Genomic DNA, 24,941 nt, shown 5'->3' with positions numbered 1-24,941 from the left:
GTGATATGGGAGACGGCGCAGGTGCCACAACGTCCGTTCAAAGTGCAGCCCCTGAAATTGCACAACCCCACCAAACCGATTTAGTGTGGGAACCCACGAGTTTATTTTCTCCCACCATAAATGACTTTATTGCTACTCCTGGTATAAGTCCCAATGTCAGTAATTTTTCGGAACATTTTGTGCAGGAAACAAATTTGTATGCCAGGCAGTACATTGCCAATAAGCCTTCGTCACCTAATGCCAGGTTGTGGAATCCCACAAATTTCAAAGGGCGTCTCTCATTCCGTCAATTCATACCCTCAAAAAGTGCAAAATACGGGGTAAAGATCTACAAGTTATGTGAAAGCGCTACTGGCTACACATGTGCGTTTAAGATCTACGAGGGTAAAGACAGTGAATTTAATCCACCAGGGTGCCCTCCAAATATTGGTACCACTGGTATGATTGTGTGGGATTTAATTGGCCCTTTCCTACACAAGGGGCATCATGTATACACGGACAGTTTTTATACCAGTGTGCCATTGTTTAGCGCCCTTCATTGTGCCAACACCGGAGCCTGTGGCACAATACACAGGAATCACAAAGGTTTCCCACGTCAACTTGTGGATAAAAAACTACGAAATGGGGAGTCATGCACTTTTCAAATTGAGAAGATGCTGGCTTTAAAATTTTGTGACCGCAAGGACGTCTACATGATCAGCACTGTCCATTCAAGTGCAACTGTAAGGGTATGTTCACACGAGAGCGTCCGTAACGGCTGAAATTACGGGGATGTTTCAGCCTAAAAACATCCCCGTAATTTCAGCCGTAACGGCATGTGCAGGCGCTTGAACGCCGCGTCAATTACGGACGTAATTGGCGCTGCTATTCATTGGAGTCAATGAATAACGGCTCCAATTACGACCAAAGAAGTGACAGGTCACTTCTTTGACGCGGGCGTCTATTTACACGCCGTCATTTGACAGCGGCGCGTAAATTACGTCTCGTGTGAACAGACAAACGTCTGCCCATTGCTTTCAATGGGCAGATGTTTGTCAGCACTATTGAGGCGCTATTTTCGGACGTAATTCGGGGCAAAAACGCCCGATTTACGTCCGTAAATAGGCCGTGTGAACATACCCTTAGAGAACGTGGGGCCTCTGCAGATAGACAAAAGCCTGTGTGTGTCATCGGCTATAACAAATTCAGGTTGCGATGCAGAACGCATTTGTCCTGTATAAAAAATCAGCGGGCAGGGCGACATTCTTTGAATTTCAGGAGAAAGTGATTGAAGATCTCCTATTTCAATCTGCAGACCAGAGAGTAGTCCGTGAGTCAGAGGATGTACGCCGACTTGTTGAAAAACATTTTTTACACCCCATCCCTTCAACATCTAACCAAAAATACCCCAAAAAACGGTGTCGGGTCTGCAGCAAACGAGGACAGCGAAGTGAGTCACGATATTATTGTTCCGCTTGTCCTTCCAACCCTGGTCTATGCATAAGTCCCTGTTTTGTCCTTATCAATACACTATGGGCTTTATTACAGTTTTGTTCGGGTTTTTGGTGGACCTCTTACACCCGACAATACTTCTAGAAATAGCGACATTAATTTGGGGAGTAGTGGTCCTTTACTGTATCTATACATACGGTGTGGGACACTGCCCCTTTATATATTCTACAGGTGATTGGTTGTTTTGTGCACATGGCGGTTCCTACCTTGCCGGGCAGAGGCTTGTTATGGTGTACCGCGTCACTTGGCACATTCGTCCCTTATATAGGGATTGATGGAGCTAAAGAGACGTTGTATGACCAGTCACTTTGAATAATAAAGTCATTACAGCCCTACAAGTTTTCTTTCATCCTGTGAACATGCTCTAGTTTTCCACATAGCTGGATACATTCTTCCTCCTTTTTTTTTTTATATATTGCCTTTTTCCGCCAACAGTTTAATAAATTTTCCCACTCTAACTTACTATATATCAGAGCGGGTTGATATACATAATGTCTATGGACTGACATGATTTCAGGACAGCTGCTTTCTTAGTATGACATAGTTATAGGGTGTAGAAACTGTTAGGGACATCTATTTCTCAATCTAGAAAAGTAGAATCCTCCCATTTTCAAAGCAAAATGTGTGTCCTGAAAGCCTCTGGGTGCTCCCTTCCTTTTGGGTCCTGCCGTGTGTCCAGGAAACACATTAGGGCCACAATGGGGATATTTTTGAACACAGGAGAAACAGGGTGATACATTTTCTGGTGCATTTCCTTATTCTCATGTCCTCTATACAAGAAATCTGATCTTAAAATGACACATTTGTGAAAAAAAGTGAAATAAAATTTTCTTTCCACCTGCTTTGCATTAATTCCTGCGAAAACTGTGGGCTCAAAATCCTTAGTACACACCTAGATGAATACCTTAAGGGGTCTAGTTTTCAAAATGGGGTCATTTATGGGGAGTTTCTATCTTTTTGGCAGCTCAGTGCCTCTATAAATGTGTAATGGGACCTGAAACATTTTCAAGCAAAATGTGTGTCCTGAAAGTCTTCGGGTGCTACCTCCCTTTCGGGCCCTGCCGTGTGTCCAGGCAATGCATTAGGGTCACAATGTCACATTTTTGAAAACAGGAGAAACAGGGTGATAGATTTTGGGGTGTGTTTCTTCATTCTGATGGTCGCTTTACAAAGAAATCGGTCTTCAAAGTGATACTTTTATATAAAAAGTGTTTGTTTTTTTATTTCACCTGCTATGCATTAAATTTAGCAAAAAACTGTGGGGGTCAAAATACTCACTACACCCCTAGATAAATACCTTAAAGGAACAGTGTCATCACAAATTATTTTTTTATATGTTAAAGATGTTAGTGCTTTATTAAAAACGTTTATATTCATTTGTGTGTTTGTGTTTTACTTTTTCTTATTTTTACACTTTTTCTTCCCTATGGGGGCTGCCATTTTTTGTTCCATTTCTGTGTGTGTCGATTAACGACACATACAGACATGGAATACGGCAGCCACAGTCCCATAGGGACTGCGAACGGCTCCCGTCCCATTGACTGCAGTGTACGGCGTCTGTGTGGGAACTGCGCATGCGCCGCTCCCACACAGTCCTATTCGAAATTGGCGCCGTCCGGCGCCATTTTCCTGTGGACCGGAAGTCGCGGCCGGACAGTAATATTACTACTTCCGGTCGCGGCTTCCGGATTTGTGCACTTGCACCAGCGACAGCAAACAGAGCGGACGGGCCGGAGGGAGCCGCGGCGGCAGGAGCAGGTAAGAGATCTCAATGTATGTTCGTGTTTGTGTGTGTTTACCACTGTATGTTAACCTACTACACTGTGGGTTAGCTCAAAAAATGGCGACACACAGTGTAGGAGGTTACACCGTTCAAACCCCTCGTTTATCCCGGCACTAGCCAGGATAAAGGAGGGGGGAATGCTGAGAGCTCACTAGAGCGAGGGCTTTTAACCCAATGTTGCAATGCTGCAACTTTGGGAACAGCTCCATCTAGTGGCCAAAAATGGGTAGTATTATAAATTAGAAATAATTTATAATATTTCCAGACTCGTGCAAAAAAAAGAAAAAAAATTTGAACAATGTTTAATCACCCACACACTAAATGTTTAATTTTTTTTAAAAAAACATGTTTTTCTGGCAACACATTCCCTTTAAGGTGTCTAGTTTTCTAAATGGGGTCGTTTATGGGGAGTTTCTATCGTTCTGGTAGTTCAAAACCTCTCCAAATGTACAGTGGGGCCTAAAACATTTTCAAGCAAAAATGAGACCTGAATGCCTCCGGTTGCTCCCTTCCTTTCGGGCCCTGCCGTGTGTCCAGGCAACGCATTAGGGTCACAATGTGGGCATTTTTGAAAACAGGAGAAGCAGGGTGATAGATTTTGGTGTGTGTTTCTTCATTCTCATGGTCGCTTTACAAAGAAATCGGCCTTCAAAGTGATACTTTTATGAAAAAAGTGAAATTATATTTTTTTTACGCCTGCTTTGCATGAATTCTAACAAAAAAACTGTGTTGTCAAAATACTTACACCCCTTAATAAATACCTTAAGGGGTGTAGTTTTCAAAATGGTGTCACTTGTGGGGGTTTCCACCATCCTGACACCTACGAGCCTCTGAAAACCTGGCTTGGGGCAGGAAAACAAAATGTACTTTAAAATTTATAAAATCGTTACTAAACTTGTAAGTCTTCTAAATTGCTCAAAAATAAAAAAAAAATTCAAAAGTGCTGCCAAAATAGAGTAAAGCGATGGAAATATATATTTAATAAAAAAAATTGTACAGTATGTATGTACATATGTGACATATTGCAGTTAAAAATAGGGAAAAATGATAATTTTTACAAAATTTCTTCCATTTTTCTAATTTTTCATTCATTTCCGCAAATCGTATTAGTCTACTTTTACCACTAAAATAAAGTACAACATGTGACGAAAAAACAATGTCAGAATTACTTGGATATTCAAAACTTTCGCAGAGTTTTTCTCTGATAAAGTCAGACATACCAGATTTAACAAATCTGGTATGGTCATTAAGGTCCAAACAGGTACCAGAGGCTACAGTTGATTCTGCAGCAGCATCAGCGTTTGCAGGTAAGTCGATGTAGCTACTTACCTGCAAACGCTGATGCTGCTGCAGAATCAACTGTAGCCTCTGGTGCCGATGTGGCCGACACGATGCAGGACCTGTGAGTGACGTCACAGCGTGAGTGACGTCACAGCGTGATCTCTCGAGAACACGCTGTGTGTCTGTGCACTGCCAGAAGCTGGGCGTTCTGAAGAGAAGTGGATGATACTTCTCGTCAGAACGCCCAGCTAGTAAAAGTAGTAAAAACGCCCCGATGTACGCACATAATACACGCCCACTTGGACTTTTACTTTAAACACGCCCACTTGGACTTTTGCAAGCCTCATTTGCATAAATATAAAAATTGTCATAACTTGGCCAAAAATGCTCGTTTAAAAAAAAATAAAAACGTTACTGTAATCTACATTCAAGCGCCTATCTGCTGCAATAGCAGATAGGGGTTGCAAAATCTGGTGACAGAGCCTCTTTAACTTTAAACACGCCCAGTTGTACTTAAAGGCTCATTTGCATAAATATAAATATGCTCATAACTTGGCCAAAAATGCTCGTTTAAAAAAAAAACAAAAAAAACAACGTTACTGTAATCTACATTGCAGCGCCGATCTGCTGCAATAGGAGATAGGGGTTTGAAAATCTGGTGACAGAGCCTCTTTAAACGCTGCGGCCGGGGATTAGAGATTCCGCACCTACAGGGAGCAAAAAATGCCCTCCTCCTCACATGCACTTCGCACTGTAAGGCAGAGAAGAGAGCGAGCGGCAGAAAGCTCGGCCATCAGTCGGATCACATCCGAGTGACAGCCATTCTTTACACGGCCCCATAGACTTTTATGAGGGCTTGGAAAATGGCCGAAAATAGAGTATGTCCCGTTTTTTGGCGGCCCGGGCCGTCAAAAATTTGGCCGTGTGAATAGCCCCATTTGGGGTCTATTGTCACACGGCCGGGAATCCCTGTCGTGTGAATAGGACCTAAGGCTACATTCACAGGACAGTGAAGAAATAAGGCCATTAATAACTGATCAACTGTCAGTTTTTTGCGGCCATTTTGGATCCGTGTGTTTCCAAATTTTCATCCATTTCCAGTCCGTCTGTCCGTTTTTAATCGCCGTTGGTCAGCCGTTTGCCATCTATTTTTCCTCATGGCGGTTAAAAAAACCAAAAAAACTGTTGAATTTAATTTGTTGGTTTTATGTCCAAACCCCCTGAAACACCACAGTTCCCATGTAGATAGTGCCACAATGTCCCTAGTGCCCACATAGTGTCTTCGTAGTGCCACAGTGCCCATGTACATAGCACAACAGTGTCCCCTGCAGATAGTATCATACCCTCATATAGTGCCACATTGCCCAGTAAATGGCACCAACCTCCCTTGTAGATGGCACCAACCCCCCCTTGTAGATGGCAACAACCCCCCCTTGTAGATGGCACCAACCCCCACTGTAGATAGCACCCCCCATTGTAGAAATCATGTAGATAAAGCCACTGTAGCTCCGTGTAGGAGCGTAATCCCTTTGGCCGGATTCCACTCCTAGAGGTAGCCCCTGACGTCACTGTCCATGTATGGGCAGTAACGTCAAGGGCTTTCCTAAGACAGGGGATTCCGTTCATAAACTGAGCCCCTGACGTCCCTGTCGATATATGGACCGTAACGTCAGGGGAGCGGAATCCCCTGCCGGAGTGGGCCGGGGATTTTGCTCCAGGGGTAACCCCTTGACGTCACTCTCCATATATAGATAGTGACGCCAAGGGCTTCTCCAGGAGCGGAATCCCCTGCCAGAGCGGGCCGGGGATTCTGCTCCATGAGCAACCCCTTGACGTCACTGTCCATAAATGGATAGTAATGCCGGGTTGCTTCTCCAGGAGCAGAATCCTCTGCCAGAGCAGGGGTCTAGCGACCAGGGATTCTGCTCCTACAGGGAGCTACAGTGGCGCTATCTCTGGGGGAATGGGGAGGTTTCTATATTCAGGCTGGAGGGTGCTATCTACAAGAAAGGAGCCCCAGGCCAGAGATCTTACAATACTCCATAGTTGAAAGCCCAACATCACTGTCTTTTGAACAGTGCCATCAAGGGCTTCCCCGGGCTCAGCGCTCGAAGTAGCGCTGTGTGCGGCGAGTCCTCGACCAGGTTCAGATTTTACCAGCCGTTACGAGGATTGTTTCCTGATAAACAACCTGTAAAAACTGATCCATTCACTTCTATGGGGAGCCGTGGGGCCGTCAAAACGGCCAAAAATAGAACATGTCCTATTTTTTAACGGACCGTGTTTAAAAAAATAAATAAATAAATGGCCGTGTGAATACACCCATAGAACTTTATCGTTCTGAGAACGGTCATGTGACGGCCGTTTTTCGCTGTCGTGTGACTGTAGCCTAAGTAAGTGATGTGGTTTGCAACCAATTTTTTGGGTACTCCTAAGTTAGACCAATAAGCACTGGAGTAAGTGTGACCGAACTCCCGTAGTTCACTCTTTGAGATGTTGATCTTGTATTCTGAGAGTAGGGCTGGGCGATTTTGCCAAAAAATATCTAAATAACTTTTTAACATATATTGTTATAATTATTGTACGTAACTTCACAACTTTTAACCCCTTAAGGACGCAGCCTTGTTTTGGCCTTAAAGGGAATGTGTCGCGAATTAAACCTTTTTTTTTTTTAAGTGTCATTACTTATTGCTATTATATTTTTTTAAGTTTTTTTGCTGTATTTTTTTTTTCTTACATATGGTGGAAAGTATTAAAAATTAAATAATAATTTGATGTTTTCCTATGTTGGCCACCAGGGGGAGCACTTCCCAGAATTACAGCAAGGTAAATAAGGCAAAGCATATTTATAAACATATGTCTCAACAGGAAAATGGTTATAAGGGCTAGGTCACCAGAATGTGCGGATTTAGACCTCCCTTTGTCAGAATAGAAACTCCAAAATAATTATGAAAAACACTAAGAACAGAAGGAGTCATGCACTATTGTAATAAAGTTTGCCAATGGCATAGAAAAATAAATTTTATTAGGACAATACAAAATACATAGAGTTAAAAAAGACTACAAATCCGAAGACTGTACACCTCCCAAGTGGTGAAGATGAACCTAAAGGAACCACTCCTTATATTGGCAGCTACAGGAAGAAAAAGCTTATCTGACAGATAATAAAATACCAGCTTGGACTAGGGCAGAAAATACAGTGAAGTAGCACTAGGCATAAGAGCCAAGGTATGTAAATTTTAGTGAATTACATCGTGCATACAGCCAGAGTCACAGAGCTATTGAAGGTAAACAAATATATAGATGATGTCCTCTTTTTTTGGCAGGGGACGGAGACTGAGCTCATACATTTCATGCTAGGTCTTAATGCCAATGATTTGAATATAAAATTAACCTATGTTTTTGATAAACGTCGGGTGGAATTTTTGGACATCAGCATTGAGGTGGATAGCACGGGATGTCTTCAGACTGATGTGTTCCGAAAAAAGACATCCGTTAATTCCTTGTTACATGCCACCTCTGCCCACAGCCAGTCCACGATTGGGGCCGTCCCTGTTGGCCAATTCCTAAGAATGAGGCGTATCTGCTCTTCAGACGGTAACTTTGAGAGGCAATCAAGAGATTTAGAAGAGAGATTCCGACAGGGGATATAGCCACAGAAGTATTAAGAAGGGCTACAAAAGGGCAAAGACTACAGATCGTAACTCCATTTTGCACCCACCAAATAAGAATACCATTAAAAAGAGTGAAGATAATAACATCCGGTATATCACCACATATAACAATCAGTGGCAAGCGATGAGATCGGCGCTGGAAAAACATTGGCCAATTTTGCATTCAGAACCCGCTTTAGCCGATAAATTATCTCCAAAACCACAAATGACGGCGCGTAGAAGTATGAATCTAAAAGACATGCTGGTGAAAAGCCACTACGTGCCAAGAGAACCTAATTTATTGGCATCGAAAAACCCTAGACAAGGCTGTTACCCATGCGTCGACTGTATAGCGTGCACAAATATGGTCCAATATTTTCTGCCCTAGTCCAAGCTGGTATTTTATTATCTGTCAGATAAGCTTTTTCTTCATGTAGCTGCCAATATAAGGAGTGGTTCCTTTAGGTTCATCTTCACCACTTGGGAGGTGTACAGTCTTTGGATTTGTAGTCTTTTTTTAACTCTATGTATTTTGTATTGTCCTAATAAAATTTATTTTTCTATGCCATTGGCAAACTTTATTACAATAGTGCATGACTCCTTCTGTTCTTAGTGTTTTTCAAAATAAGGCAAAGCAACATGACTCATAGCTGCGTAAATGTGGGAGGGAATCTCACCCCTCCCACAAGCCAGGAAAAGGTGTCTTCAAATTGCTAAGCAGTGTCCGGCATCCACTTTGGGTGTGATTCTGCATCTGGCAGAAGTTATAGGACACACCAAAAGGCTATGGGTATGTTCACACGCTTACTAAACAAAGGGAAAACCGCTCCTGATTTTCAGCCATTTTTTAATCAAACTTGCATTTTTTACGGCCGTTTTTGGAGCTGTTTTTCTATAAAGTCAATTAAAAACGGCTCCAAAAACGTCCCAAGAAGTGATGTGCACTTCATTTTGGTGGGCGTCTTTTTACGTGCCGGTTTTGGAAAACGACCATGTAAAAAATGCCCTGTCGTACAGAACGCCGTATTTCCCATTGAAACCAATGGCCAGATTCTTGTAGGCGTTCTGCTTCCGATTTTTCAGCTGAAAACACTGCGTGTGAACATACCCTTAGAATGATGAAAGTGAAGTGAATTACTTTTCAGTTGACCGGTTCACACGCTGTGTATTTGACACGTTTTTTTTTTGCACATTTTACGTGCCAAAAACCACATTAAAAAAAATGCATGATTACACTTAATTTTGCGTGTTTGGGGGATTTGTGTGTGTGTGTGTGTTTGTGTGTGTGTGAGGGGGTGCTCGCCGCTGATTCTTCAAAACAGCTCATAAGCGGCTATGAAGTATCAGCGGCGCCCGTGCACACTCCGCTCTGCGACACACACACAGACACACACACACACACAAAGTCTTACAGGGGTCGTCCAGGAAAACATTGCTGCTGCCGCACCTGTCCTCAGGTCGTGTGTGGTATTACAGCTCTGTCCTATTCACTTCAATCGAGGTGAACTGAGACAACCTGAGGACAGGTGCGGCGCTGTGTCTCCAATCCGGACACCCCCTTCTGTCCTAAGATGACCCAACGGGGGAGGCGGGTGTCTGAGCCACCCACCGCCATCACTGCAGACAGAACCACACAACTACGACATGAGGGCAGGGCTTGTCCTGAGTGCACTGTCTCTTGTTATGGACAGATTTATAGTCACATGAACCCCGTCTGCATCAGAACCGGTAACCTAGGTCCAATCACATGACAGAGGGGGATCACCAAAAACCCTGTGCACCCTCAGCCCGTCCATCCAGCCCTTTCCTGGTTATATCTTCTTCTGGGAAAGCTGGATGACCACCATTACCCCCTCCTACTGGAGGGTGTTTGAGGATGTGACTAATGAACCTCTCACACTCCAGTAGGAGGGGTAATGGTGGTCACCCAGCTTTCCCAGACCCCTGAACGGTAAATCTCTCTAGTTGTGCTGAGACTGGGGATGTGACTAATGAACCTCTGTCTCAGCACAACTAGAGAGATTTATCGTTCAGGGGTCTGGGAAAGCTGGATGACCACCATTACCCCCTCCTACTGGAGTGTGTTTGGGGATGTGACTAATGAACCTCTGTCTCAGCACAACTAGAAAGATTTACCGTTCAGGGCTTTCCCGGTACAGTTGCATCATGTGTCCTTCATACAGGGGGGTCACGAGAGCGGCAGTCACGAGAGCGGCGGTCTGTGAGATAGTGTGGGACAGACAGAGACACACCTTACCTGCAAACAGCTGCTCTGCTGTGTGACTCTGACCTGCGTCTGCGCAGTACAGAGAGCAGAAGCAATAGACGGGAGCCGTTCATTGACTCCTATGCCCTGTAGCTGCCGTATTCCATTTCTGTATGTGTCGTTAATCGACACATACAGAGATGAAAAAAAAATGGCAGCCCCCATAGAGAAGTAAAAGAAATTAAAAAAAATAAAAAGTACCACACAAAAACACAAATAAATAAAATGTATTTTAATGACATACTAAAAGCAATATTATATATATAAAAAATTTTTTCGTGACACCTTACCTTTATGGCTCAGAGCCCATTTTTCAAATCTGACGTTTATCACTTTATGTGGTAATAACATCGGAATGCTTAAACCTATCCAAGCGATTCTGAGATTGTTTTCTCGTGACACATTGGGCTTTATGTTAGTGGTAAAATTTGGACGATATATTCAGTGTTTATTGGTGAAAAATGGAAACCTTTTGAGAAAATTTATAAAAAATAGCATTTTTCAGAATTTAAATGCATCTGCTTGTAAAACAGACGGTTATACCACCCAAAATAGTTACTAGTTCACATTTCCCATATGTCTACTTTTAGATTGGCATTGGTTTTTTGAATATTCTTTTATTTTTCTTGGACGTTACAAGGCTTAGAACATATTTTTAGGAAAATTCCAAAAGCCTTTTTTTTTTAAGGTCCCTGTTCAGTTCTGAAGTGGCTTTGAGGGGCCTATGTATTAGAAACCCCCATAAAACACCCAATTTTGAAAACTAGACCCCTCAAGGTATTCAAAACAGCATTTAGAAAGTTTATTTAACCCTTCAGGCATTTCACAGAAATTAAAGCAAAGTAGAGGTGAAATTTGCTAATTTTATTTTTCTTGCTGAATTGCAATTGTATTCAATTTTTTTCTGTAACACAGAAGGTTTTACCAGAGAAACACTACTAAATATGTATTTTCCAGATTCTGCAGTTTTTAGAAATGTCCCACATGTGGCTTTAGTGTGCTCGTGGACTAAAACACAAGCCCCAGAAGCAAAGAAGGACCTAGAACATTTTGAGGCCTCTTTTTTATTAGAATATATTTTAGGCAGCATGCCAGGTTTGAAGAAAAATCATTCACTTTTTGTGTTACCATATTCTAAGAGCCAGAACGTTTTTATTTTTCCATCAATAAAGCCGTGCGAGGACTTATTCGATCAGTACCATTTTTAGGTACATGCGACTTTTTGATCTCTTTTTATTCCATTTTTAGGGAGGTGAAGTGACCAAACAATTGTGATTCTGGTACGGTTTATTATTATTTTCTTTTACGGCGTTCACTGTGCGGGATAATTAACAAAATAATTTTGTAGTTCAGGCCGTTACGGACACGGCGATACCAATTATGTATAGTTTGTGTTTATTTATCTATTTTTATTAATAATAAAGGACTGATCAGGTAAAAAGGGGGATTTTTACTTTTAATACTTTTAAAACTTTCATTTTCTTATTTTTACACCTCCTTTTTTTTACTTTTTTTTTACTTTATTACTTTGTCCCACTAGGGGACTTGAGGGCAGGAGGCCCTGATCGCTATTCTAATACACTGCACTACATGCGTAGTGCAGTTTGTTAGAACTGTCAGCTACTCACTGACAGCAAGCATAGTGGGTCCTGAGTTTGTCAGGACCCACTAGGCTTCCGTCGATGGCATAGCCGGACGCCATTGTTTGGTGTCCAGTTGTCCCATCGCCGGCCTCTATCGTGTAGCAGGCCGACGATGGCAGCTTAACCCCTAAAAAGCCGCGATCTCTATAGAACGCGGCTTTTAAGGGGTTAATCAGCGGGGACATAGCGATCGGTCCCCGCTGTAGGAGCTGTGACAGCTGCTGTACGAGACAGCAGCTGTCACAGCTCCTGTATGTGTCGGGAGGACGGCCGAAACGGCCATTACTCCCGAGACGTACTATTCGGTCATGGAGCGCGAACGATACAGCTACCATGACCTAATAGTACGTCCAGGAGCGGGAACGGGTTAACCTCTGCAAATACTTTTATTTTATCATAAATACAATTGGAAAAACGTCTATCTAATTGATTATAACTTCTGTGTTCCCCGGCAGGGAACAGGTTAACAGATTCTATAATCAATGAGGCACTGCGTGCACGAAGATCCCCCTCTGCCCGTCACCTGCTCAGCCGGTCTCCGACATTGCCGTATTCACGTGACCGTGATTGGACCATGAAAAATGGTCCGTGTGTCAGCCGGATTTCGCGGCCCAATCACGGTACATGTGTTCGGGACTCCTGGCATTAGTCATTTAGGCTACAATCAAACGTCAGTGAAAAAAAAAATGGCCATTAAGAACTGATTAATTGTCAGTTTTTCATGTCCATTTTGCATCAGTGTCTCCAAATTCTCATACATTTCCAGGCCGTCTTTCATGGCCGTTTAAAAAAAAAAAAAAAAAAAAAAAGGATGGATTTCATTTGACAGGGTAGATGGTTCCCCAGTGCCCACATATAGTACATAGTGCCCACATATGGTGACATAGTGCCCACATGTAGTGACACAGCCCCACATGGTGAGTGCCGACCTAGTGCCACCCCAATATAGTGCCGCACCCCCGCGTAGATTGTACCCCACCTTGTAAATCGCAGTACCACCCCCGCCCTAGTAGATAGTACCCCCACATGTAGTTCGCAGTACCACCCCTGCCCTTGTAGTTAGTACCCCCACATGTAGATCGCCGCAGCACCACCAGCCTCCGTTGTAGATCGCACCCCCCCTTCCTTGTAGAACACGCGCTGTAGCTGCCACTAGGAGCTGAATCCCCGGCCAGAGATTGCTGACGCTTTTGTCCGGGGATTCTGCTCCTAGTGGGAGCTACAGCAGCATGATCTATAAGGGGGGGGGGGGGGTTGTGGTGCAATCGACAAGGGCGATGCGATCTGCAAGGGGGTGTATCTACAGTGGGGCGTTGTCTACTGGGCGGTGTGGCTATGTACTAGTTTTGACAGTACAGCAGTTCCATGGGGAAGCAGCGACAGAACGGGGTGGACTAGGCAGTGACTAAACGGCGGGGAGGTGCTTCTTCCTGCTGCACGGCGCTTCTAAAGAATTGATTCTACGATTCTGTTAAAAAACAGAATCGTGAGCGTCCTTGAGAGCGAATGAATCAAATTAATTTGATTATTTGCCCAGCCCTATCTGAGAGGTTACCAAAATCATTGATACAATCTAACAGTTGTCGGAGCTGCGCTCGGGGGTCTGACATAAAGACCGGAACATCATCCGATAACCGTGAGAGCCGGACCCCCACCTTTATTCCTGAGAAAATATTGCCTCCCACTAATAATCTTGCTAAGGGCTCTAGTGTGAAGTCAAAGAGAAGACTGGATAAGCATCAGCCCTGACGAGTTCTCTTCCCCAACATAAAGGCATCACATAAGAAGCCTGGAGTATGAATTCTAGTCCTCGGAGAGTCGTATAATCCCCTCAGGAATATCCTAAAAGTGCCCGATATATTCATCTTATTCAGCACCATCCACAATAAATGGCATTTTACATTATCGGATGCTTTTTCTGCGTCTAGGGTTAATAAGGCTGGTGTTTCTCCTGGCTGGGGACGATGCCGAACCCAATCAAGAACTAGGGATGTCACGATACCAGAATTTGGACTTCGATACCGATACTTTGTTTAGTATTGCGATTTCGATACCAATTTCGATACTTTTGCCAACAGTAATAAAAAACATTTTTTTCCGTTTTCTGATGTGAGGCGCGACGTGTGATGAATTTTGAACGCGCCTCACATTAATAGTAATTAATCCCATCATGTTTCTCAGTCATAATGGGTTAATGTGTGAGGTACATGATGGGGTTAATTACTATTAATGTGAGGAACATGGAGGTTAAATTCATCGCACCTCGCGCCTCACATTAATAAGTGAATGAAAGCAGTGTTTATTTCATTTTTTTACAGCGTACACATCATAAATGATGCAAAAAAATTGTTGTGCGCTGCATTACTGAATGTGTGAATATTTTATGTAATGAGACTTATTTTAATGTTTATTGTAAAAGAAGGTGAATGTGTATTTTTTTTTGAAATTTAACAATAATTTGTTTTTACTTTATTTTTAAACTTTAATGTACTGACATATATCAGATATGTGCCAGTACATTAGCCTGTGGACAGATAGCACACAGGCAGTTGTTAGGACATACTTGGGTATGTCCTAAAAACAAGAAATCTGGTCAGACAGCCCTGGGGTCCGTCAATAGACCCTGGGCTGTCTGCCCATATATGGTATGGCCCTCGATCGCGTCACAGGAATTCCCTGTGACGCGATCCAGGGGCATCCCCCCTTCTCATTTTCTCCTGAATACTGCAGTCAGCTGTGATCGCAGCATTCAGGGGAATAACGGTGGAGATGAGAGGTTTCTCTGATCTCCGCCGTTATAGAGCGGGGCTGCGGCTTTGTAATACAGCCATTGCCCCGCTCCTGACAGGAAGTGCGTGCGCGGTCAGCATGAGGAGGTGCGGCCGGCGCTGCACTAATGAGCGGCAGTTCAGTCACTGGAGACAGAACATGGGGGTGTTTTGTAGAGCGCCCGCCATGTTCTGTCTCCAGTGCCGCCGCTCATTAGTGCAGCGATGGCCGCATCGCATCATCCTGACCCCGCGCACTTATCATGACTCAGGAGCGGGGCTGTGGCTGAATTACACAGCCGCAGCCGCGCTCCCATACATTCATGTATTACTATACTGAGCTGTGCGGCTGCGCAGCTCAGTATCGAAATACAGGAAATAGCGGTATCGAGCCGTTTAGGGATGCACAGTATCGAAACAGTATCGAAGTTTCGATGCACCGTGCATCCCTATCAAGAACCGTCAATATCTTGCGAGTATTGGCTACCGCTGATCGTCCCTTAGTGAATCCCATCTTTACCGGGCACACCAGGGCAGGCATCAGTGTTGCCAGCCTATCTGCCATAATTTTGGTGAGGATCTTCAAGTCTTGGCCAATTAAAGAGAGAGGCCTATATGAGCATGGGTGCAGCAGGTCTTTTCCTGGCTTGGGCAATACTTCAATATATGCTACATTCGATCCAGATTGAAGACCCCCGTGTGTAGCACTGACCTATAACTGTTCAATAAGGGGTAACTTGTTCTATCATAGTTTTACAAAACTCCCCTGTGAACCCATTTGGTCCAGGTGATTTCCCATTGTAGAGATTCTTGATAACCACACATATCTCTTCCAATGAGAAATCCGAGTTGGTCCTGTAATAAAGATGAGAGCTTAATATTAGGAAAGGTCTCCCCTCCCTGGGTATCCTGAATGTTACCCTGGTACAATGCTTTGAAGTAATCATAAAGTATGGAATTAATGATCTTTCACGGTTGTAATATGAGAGATGGGATTTCAGTCTTTGGCCAGTCTAGGCAATATTCGGACAGATTTATTTCCATAGCGGAACAGGTCATTTTCAAAATGTGCTCTATGCATCTTTACTCGCCGGTCTAACCAGAGTTCAAAATCTCTTCTTGCTGTGTTCTATGCCTCCCTATTATTATCTGTGTGTCTCTCCAGGTAATTGTTATAAGTGGACCGTAAGCGCTCACTAGCTTTCAGAGATTTAAGATTTACAGTTCCCTTATGTGAATAAATCAGCCTGCCCCTTAGCACCGCTTTAGCCGTAGCCCAAAATAGCGAGGGGTTGTCTCTATGATCCCTATTAGTATTTTCAAACTCTAACCATCACCCCCTTAATGGATTCTACAAAAGTGTCATCTTTGGTTAAGAACGATGGAAACCTCCAAATATAATCTGTTCCCCTTGGGTGGGTATCAAGGATAGAGATGGAAACCGGGGAGTGATCTGAAATAACCATCTCTTGTACTTCAGAATCAGTAACTCTTCCAGTTAATTGGTCACTACATATTAAATAGTCTATACGTTACCAGGTGTGATGTACCTATGAGAAGTGTGAAAATTCTCTACTGTCTGGGTGAGCCTCCCTCCATGCATCCCTTAGATTAGCTACCTGCGCAAATGAGGGTAAGACTGTATCCGAAGTTCTCGGAGGAACAGGTCTCTGGGAGTGTTTTCTGTCCTCGCCTAAATGGAGAACCATATTAAAGAGGCTCTGTCACCACATTTTAAGTGCCCTATCTTGTACATAAAGTGATCGGCGCTGTAATGTAGATTACAGCAGTGTTTTTTATTTAAAAAAACAATATTTTTTGACGGAGTTATGACCTATATTAGCTTTATGCTAATGACTTTCTTAATGTACAACTGGGCGTCATACACTTGAGTAACATTAATGTGTTTGTATGTGGCTTCACATAGTTATCTAGCTAGATCACTGTGTGCTGTGTAAATTAATGGAGAGAAGTGTATAATGCTGATTGGTCAGCGTCATACACTTCTCTCCACAACGCCCTCTTGGTCAATAAAGTAAAAAAGTTACACATATTTGGTATCGCCGCGTCCGTAACGACCCCGACTATAAAGCTGTTACATTATTTAACCTGCACCATGATAAAAAATAAAATAAAAAACAATGGAAAAATTGCTGTTTTCTGTTAATCCTGACTTAAAAAAAGATGTGATAAAAAGTGATCAAAAAGTGGCATCTACTCTCAAATGGTACCAATAAAAACTACAAGTCGTCCCGCAAAAAACAAGACCTTATACAGCTATGTCGAAGCAAAAATAAAAAAGTTATAGGTCTTTGAATGTGACAATGGAAAAATGTAAAAAATGGCTTGGCCATTAGGGCCCAGAATGCAAGCGCATCATTGCCCCATCTTCTACATAATCTTGATCAATTTTGACGGAGTTATGACTGTTTTAGATTTATGCTAATGTCTTTCTTAATGCCCAACTGGGCATGTTTTTACTTTTTGACCAAGTGGGCGTAGTGGAGAGAAATGTATGACTCTGACTAATCAGCGTCATACACTTCTCTACATTCATTTACTCAGCACATAGTGATCTTGCTAGATCATGATGTGCAGTCACATACTTACAAATTAACGTTACTGAAGTGTTTTGAGAGTTAATAAACATCGCTGCCAGCCAGGACGCAATGTCTATTCATAATCCCGACACTTCGGTAACGTTTGTGTGGGACTTAGTGACAGCAAGCGTGATCTCGCGAGATCACGCTTGCTGTTATTAAGTCCCACACAAACGTTACCGAAGTGTTGGGATTGTGAATAGACATCGCGTCCTGGCTGGAAGCAATTTATATTAAATCTCAAGACACTTCAGTAACGTTAATGTGTGAGTATGTAACTGCACATCATGATCTAGCACGATCACTATGTGCTGAGTAAATGAATGGAGAGAAGTGTATGATGCTGATTGGTCAGCGTCATACACTTCTCTCCACAACACTCACTTGGTCAAAAAGTAAAAACATGCCCAGTTGGGCATTAAGAAAGCCATTAGCATAAATCTAAAATAGGTCATAACTCTGTAAAAATGGATTATTCTTATAAATAAAAAACACTGCTGTAATCTACATTACTGCGCCGATCACATTATGTAGAAGATAGGGCACTTATAATGTGGTGACAGAGCCTCTTTAAGATCTTCTCGAACTACCGTCAAAGTATGGTAGTCCTTCTGTATTTTTAGGCCTAAGTTCTGAAAGGAAGACTTTTTATCTCCATTGGGGCCGTAAATATTGTAAAGACTCGGATATCCCCATTACTTTCAATGAGCAATTGTATCCATCTACCTTCTTTGTCACTCTCTTGGGAGATAATTTTGTACGAAAGATTCCTGTGAAGAAAAATCATGACTCAGCCGGGGATCCACAGACATATCCCACCCATAGTTTCTTTATGCGCTCAAAGTCAGAAATGGATAGGTGTGTTTCCTGTAGCACATATGGATGAAAGCGTTTCAAATGTCTAAGTAGGGTTGTCACAATACCAGAATTTGGACTTCAATACTGATACTTCATGTAGTATTGCGATACTCGATCACAATACGATACTTTGGCAACAGCAACAATAATAATAATAAAAAAAAGTTCTTTCATTTTCTGATGTGAGGCACGTTGTGTGATGAATTTTGAACCTCCATGTGCCTTACATTAATATGAATTAACCTCCTCATGTTCCTCACAGTCCTAATGGACAATGTTGGGTTAATGTGTGCGGTACATGATGGGGTTAGTTAGTATTAATGTGAGGCACATGGAGGTTCAAAATTCATAATGCCATGTGCCTCACATTAAGTGAAAGAAAACAGTTTTCATTTTATGTTTTAACAGCATAAACGTCATAAATGACGCTATAATTTTGTTATAACGGTCACGACGATACAGAATGTGTATATTTTATATATCGAGACTTTTATTGTTTATTGTAAAAAAATTAGTGTTTTTTTGCGGCCGTAGAGCTTAGCTTCGAAATACATAAATTAACGGTATTGAACCGTTTGATGGTGCACGGCATTGAAATAGTATCAACATTTCTATGCATCGTGCAACCCTATTTCTAAGTATCTTAGTTCTTTGGTTGGGCAATTTAAGGCCCTTTACATTCCAGAAAATTATTTTCATAGTTTGCACTTATGTTTAACATCACAAAAGCAATGTTCCTTCTGAAAATCAGATCTATAAAAGTAGTATTGATCTATTGAGGGGTTTGTCATGTCTGAGATCCCCAATAGCGTCTGCACACCAAGACAATAAGGTCACACATAACATATCATGTGAAACGACTTAACCTCTTAAAACTGTATCTCATAAAAGTCAGGGCAAATGTGCTCAGTAAGAAATTACACATCAGTGAGTGTAGAGGTGGAAGATATTACGCTCCCACTTGTGAAAGGACTTCTCTTTTTTTCTAGCATGAGAGGAAGGGCAGGATATATGTCGCTAGGGACCATAATGAGATGACATAACTCAGTATAGGACTTGGTCCCACCTAGGGGCCATGTAAGGCTAAATATTAATATAAATATACTTTTAAATAAATCATGTAAGATCATCTCAGAGGACCATCATGTGTAGATAATGGTCACAGGTGTAAGACCCTGTTCACACACAGGTTTTTTGTTTTTTTTGCAGGCAGAAAAATCTGCCTCAAAATTCCATCAGGAATTATGGGGCAGATTTTGACCTGCCTGCACTTTTTGCCGTGTTTTTTTTGCAAAAAAATGCAGCGAAAACCGCTTTTCTTTGCCTCCTATTAATGTCAATGGAAGGTCAGAGACGAAAGGGCATGAAGTTTCTTTTACTCGCTCGTATTTTTTTCCGCTAGCGGGAAAAACACCTCTGCCTCCCATTGAGATCAATGGGAGGCATTATCGGCCATTTTGTGGCGCCGTGTCTGCATCAAAAAACGAGCCAAAAAACTAAGTGTGAACAGGGCCTAACAGTGTCCAAAACTCACCACCCGCAACAAGAGACCATGACCGTCTAATCCCGCTAGATCAGTCTGGACATCTTGCTGCACATGGAGAGCGAGGTGAGCATTGTTCTCTAGGCTCAGAGGAATCACAATATTTTATTACGTTGTAAGCCAACACCATCTCTCTTTTCCTTGCATCGCATCCTGCGAGCGATGTTGTTGCTGAGCTGGAGAGTGTGGTCCATTTAAAGCCTCCTCGGCATCCTTTTGGTTGGAAAATACTCTTGTTTGGCCATCTAGATAGAAAACAAGTAGAATAGCTGGATACTGTAACTGGAATCTCTGCTTTCGCTGGTAGAGGATAGAGCATATCTTCCTAAATTCTCGCCTCCTCTTTGGGACTTCGGCAGAGTAGTCCTCAAAAAGCAATACTGTGGATCCTCGAATTTCCAACGGTTGTGATTTTTTCGCGATATGCTCTCAGTATAGATATCTTGATTTGTGTGTGTGACATCTGAGCATCAATTTGGTAGGTAGAATCGGGGCCTATGCGGTGGGCTTTTTCCACCCGACAATTAAAAATCAAGGCCCATGGCAGTCGGCAATTCTCGCTCGCATATTTGTTTTCAAAGTCTGTCATTTTTTGTTTTTCTCAGGCAGTCCTACCATTCTCTGGTTATTTCGGCAGGATCAATTTTCCACATACTCCATTTTGCCCCCCAGGCCTTTATTCTCGGCCAGCGATTTGCAGAGGGTGTAGTGAATGTCTTAATTTTCATCCTCTGAGAGCAACGCGTTGCTCCAGCTCGTCTAAGTGGGTGCCATGTTGGTACACCTCGCTCTGCAGCCTGGACAAGGAGGCCTGCATTGTAGTTTCCAAAGCTTTTGGGATATCAGGAGCAAGTCTGCGCCAGTTATTTTTATAATCCATTAAAGACAAATCCTATGAGTTTTGATCCCCCTCTGGGTAGTCAAAGTCTGATTCTCTGCGAATGAAGTCAGAGCCCTGTGAGACAGGCCTCCCGGGTGCTATGTCTGGTATATCAAGGATGGAGCAGTGTGCAACAAAATTGCACTGTGAGTGAGGTTTTTGGCCGCTATGCAGTAAATAACGGTCCATGGAATCTGTGGTAAGAAGGTGGCCGAGTCATCGGGCCTCTTGTTAAGGGATTTGCCTCCCGAGAGGACGTGTCGTGATGGCCAATCTGGAGGGTACTCTAGATATGATATATCACTTGAAGAGAGCAAATGAGAGATTGACCGTAATGGCGGGTCTCGTCTGACCGGAATTGAAGGTCCCTCGCAGTGAAATGCAGTGTAGAATGTTTGGATGGTTGCGGTTATACCTTTCAACCGCCAGAAACGTGGTCGTTGCTCTGCGAGGATGGAGGCCCCTCCACTGTTGCCGCTTTTCGTGTCGGTAAGCTACATTGGCTTAATGCGTGAAGTCTGTATAGGCCGTAGGTGCGTCGCTGGTTCCTCCAGTCAGATTACCCGTCTGTGATTGTAAGTGATGGTGCTATTCCAACCCCCAGGAGTCTTCTAGGCAGGTAGTGCCTCAATAAGTCGGTCTGCACCGCTTTTCACGGCTGAATATGCTGGTATATCCAAAGCGGGACGGGAGCTTTCCTTAAAGAGGCTCTGTCACCAGATTTTCAAACCCCTATCTCGTATTGCAGCAGATCGGCGCTGCAATGTAGATTACAGTAACGTTTTTTGTTTTTTTTTAAAAGCGAGCATTTTTGGCCAAGTTATGAGCATTTTTATATTTATGCAAATGAGCCTTTCTGAAGTACAACTGGGCGTGTTTAAAGTTAAATCCAAGTGGGCGTGTATTGTGTGTGTACATCTGGGCGTTTTTACTTGTTTTACTAGCTGGGCGTTGTGAATGGAAGTGTATGATGCTGACGAATCGGCATCATCCACTTCTCTTCGTTAACACCCAGCTTCTGGCAGTGCATAGACACACAGCGTGTTCTCGAGAGATCACGCTGTGACGTCACTTCCTGCCCCAGGGCCTGTATCGTGTCGGACGAGCGAGGACACATCGGCACCAGGCACCAATGCTCATAACTTGGCCAAAAATGCTCGTTTTAAAAAAGCAAAAAAACGTTACTGTAATCTACATTGCAGCGCCGATCTGCTGCAATACGAGATAGAGGTTTGAAAATCTGGTGACCGAGCCTCTTTAAGTGGACTTAGACCCTTGTGGACCTTAGGGAGGCTATAAAATGTTGCAATCTGTGGGAAATTCCCCATAATGGAGAGTTCCCGTGCATCAATATTTCTGCCATATTTTGCCTCTGTCAGGATATCTCTGAGTTCAGCCATGTATTTTTTTGTTGGATTATCTTCCAATACCCGATAGCATAATTTATCTTTAAGAATATTTGTGCACATGACATACTGTACCCGATCCATTATCACCACATTTCCCCCCTTGTCCGAGGGCTTGATTATGATCGTACTCTCATTTTCCAATGTCATCAGTGCCAATGATTCTTCCCTAGACGGATTGAAGGGGAGACGCTTGTCAATCTCAAGTTTTTTAAGTTGGTTCATAACAACCGTCAAAAAAACATCCAATGGTGTGTTATCATTTGTAGGTGGATTAGTGGTTGAAGCCACTCTTAGATCGGTAAAAGGACCTTCCCCCACTACTCGTTGTCCCTCATCAAGTAGTCCCTGTAGGACGCTCACGTGAGGGAGATCCTCCTCTTCAATACCAAGTTGCACACATTGTCTCCTATCGTGGGTACAGAAGAACTTCTTCCATTTTTATTTTCTAATGAACAAATTCAAGTCTTTTATCCACGAGAAGAGATCAAATTTATTGGTTGGAACGAATGATAACCCCTTTTTGAGGACTGCAGTTTCAGAGTGGGATAGGATTCTCTCAGATAAATTAACAATTTGCATCTCATCGTCACTGTGGGAACCCACAGGTGCTAAACGTCCCTGGGGTCCCTTTGGAGGTAGTCCATGATGGGGTGGCTCCTGCCTAAAAAACCACCCCCCCCCCCCTAGTGGAGGCTCTTCCCCTATTTCCCCCTCTCTGCATGGTACGTGGGTTCGCCCTGCCCTGAGTTCTTTCATTCCGGGTCGTTCGCAATGAGTATCTTTGGGTATCAGTATCAGAAACATCTGGCTCAGAGGAAGACAGCTCAGTGTCTATTTCCCGATATCCTGTTTGTTTGGCACCAAATTCAAAAATTCTACCCTCCTTAAAATCAGTAGTGTCGCGGACGAACTGAAAGTGCTTCCGTTCTTTGATATGTGCGGTGTACTTCTCGATGGCCTTTTCTCTCAAACTCAGCACTGCCCGAGAATTTCTTGACCTGCTCTATTCCCTCCTTCAGTTCCTTAGAGCTGCGCAACAGCAAATTTCTCTCCTCCACCAGCAGAATACTCCTAAAGCTAAGAGACGAGTCAATTGACTCCTCCCACTTCACGTGCAGCTCCGCCGATCGAAGCCTGACCGCTGGAGTGAGTGAGATTCTAAGCCCCCTAGGTACAAGGTTGTTCTTTAATGGGTCTCGATGGTTTGGACCTCCCACCACCACGACCTAATGTGGTCCTTGTAGTTTTTAGTAAGGAGCTTAAAGGCGCTGTTCACACTAAGGTTATGTGACTGCGGCACCAACTGACTCTCCGAAAACACCTCCCTCGCATCACACATCCACCTATCGGTGTTAATGTCGGTAGTGAGAAAACCTGCCATCCCCCCTCTTATATCCAAAGATAGAGAGTATAATTTAAATTCACAAATACAGGTATAGTAGGTGAACGTACACCTACTATACCTGTATTTGTGAATTTTAATTATACTCTCCTATGAAGCCCTGCCGGACTACAAAGATGGCAGACCTGGGGGCCTTTATCAGGCCCCCAGGCTGCCATGCCAACCAACGGCACTTGGCGAACGTTTTGCGGGGGGACCTTTGGTATGTTACAGTGGACCCCCCTGTTTTTAGTCATTTAAATGCCGTGGTCGCTATCATCGGTGGCATTTAACAGGTTTAAGAAACGGGATCGCGCTCGTTACCCTGAAGTGTCGGCTGTCACACACACACACACACACACACACACACACAGCCAACACGTTCGTTCTATGGAGCAGGCTCACGGGCTGAGCCCGCTCCATAAAACGAGCGTGCCGGCTGTGTGTGACAGCCGACACTTCAGGGTAACGAGCGTGATCCCGTTCGATTCCCCCACCCAACGTGCATGATTTTCACGCACCCATTGACTTCAATGGGTGCGTGATCCTCGAACAACGCACAAATATCGGACATGTCGTGAGTTTTACGCAGCGGATACGCTGCGTGAAACTCACGGACAGTCTGCACGGACCCATAGACTAACATAGGTCCGTGCGAGGCGCGTGAAAATCCCACGCGTTGCACGGACATATATCACGTTCGTCTAAATAAGCCCTAACTCTGAATTCCAGCGCATTTAGTAAGCCTGCCTCATCACCAAACTTTATGCCGTAACGATCCTTATAGCCTTCTGAATGGCAAGTAGCAAATTTATTTATTTATTTTAAATATATAAGAATCTAGCAATAAATGTTAAACCTTATTGATATTATCTGGTGCTTGATGCTGAAGTTTTTTTAATCCTTTCAATCCGTACACACACCATGGACAGGGAATGATGCTGTTTGGAAGAAAAGGAAATACCATTTTTTTTTTTTTTTAACCTTAAAGTGTAAACTAAGTTGTTTTTTTTTATTTTTTATTTTTTAAAAGTAAAAAAAATCTTACCTTCAATAGAAGTGTACCGAAGTGGTTAAAGATATGAATAGAAGGTCCGTTAAATAGAACCATTTTATTGACACAAACCAAGCTTCGTTTTGGAATATACACATTTTAGTGAATTTAGGCCTCGTTCACATCTGCGTTGGAGGCTCCCATAAAAACCAACGAACACTCCGACGGAAACCTGGTGTCACCGATTAAAGAGGCCCTGTCACCACTTTTATAAGTGCCCTATCTCCTACATAAGGAGATCGGCGCTATAATGTAGGTGACAGCAGTGCTTTTTATTTAAAAAAAAGATCTGTTTTCACCACTTTATTAGCGATTTTAGATTTATGCTAAT

At 43.1% G+C, this 24,941-nt stretch overlaps 1 protein-coding gene across 1 annotated transcript in view; it reads left to right on the top strand.

Moving 5' to 3' along the window:
- The window catches only part of MOB4 (MOB family member 4, phocein), a 244,890-nt gene that overhangs the window by 56,253 nt on the left and 163,696 nt on the right, over nucleotides 1-24,941 (top strand). The gene's annotated exons all lie outside the window — the stretch shown is intronic.

The sequence above is a fragment of the Rhinoderma darwinii genome, chromosome 6, assembly GCF_050947455.1.
Source record: "Rhinoderma darwinii isolate aRhiDar2 chromosome 6, aRhiDar2.hap1, whole genome shotgun sequence".
In the NCBI taxonomy this organism is placed as follows: domain Eukaryota; kingdom Metazoa; phylum Chordata; class Amphibia; order Anura; family Rhinodermatidae; genus Rhinoderma; species Rhinoderma darwinii.
The sequence above is the reverse complement of the archived record's forward strand: the minus strand, read 5'-3'. Positions and strand labels throughout refer to the sequence as shown.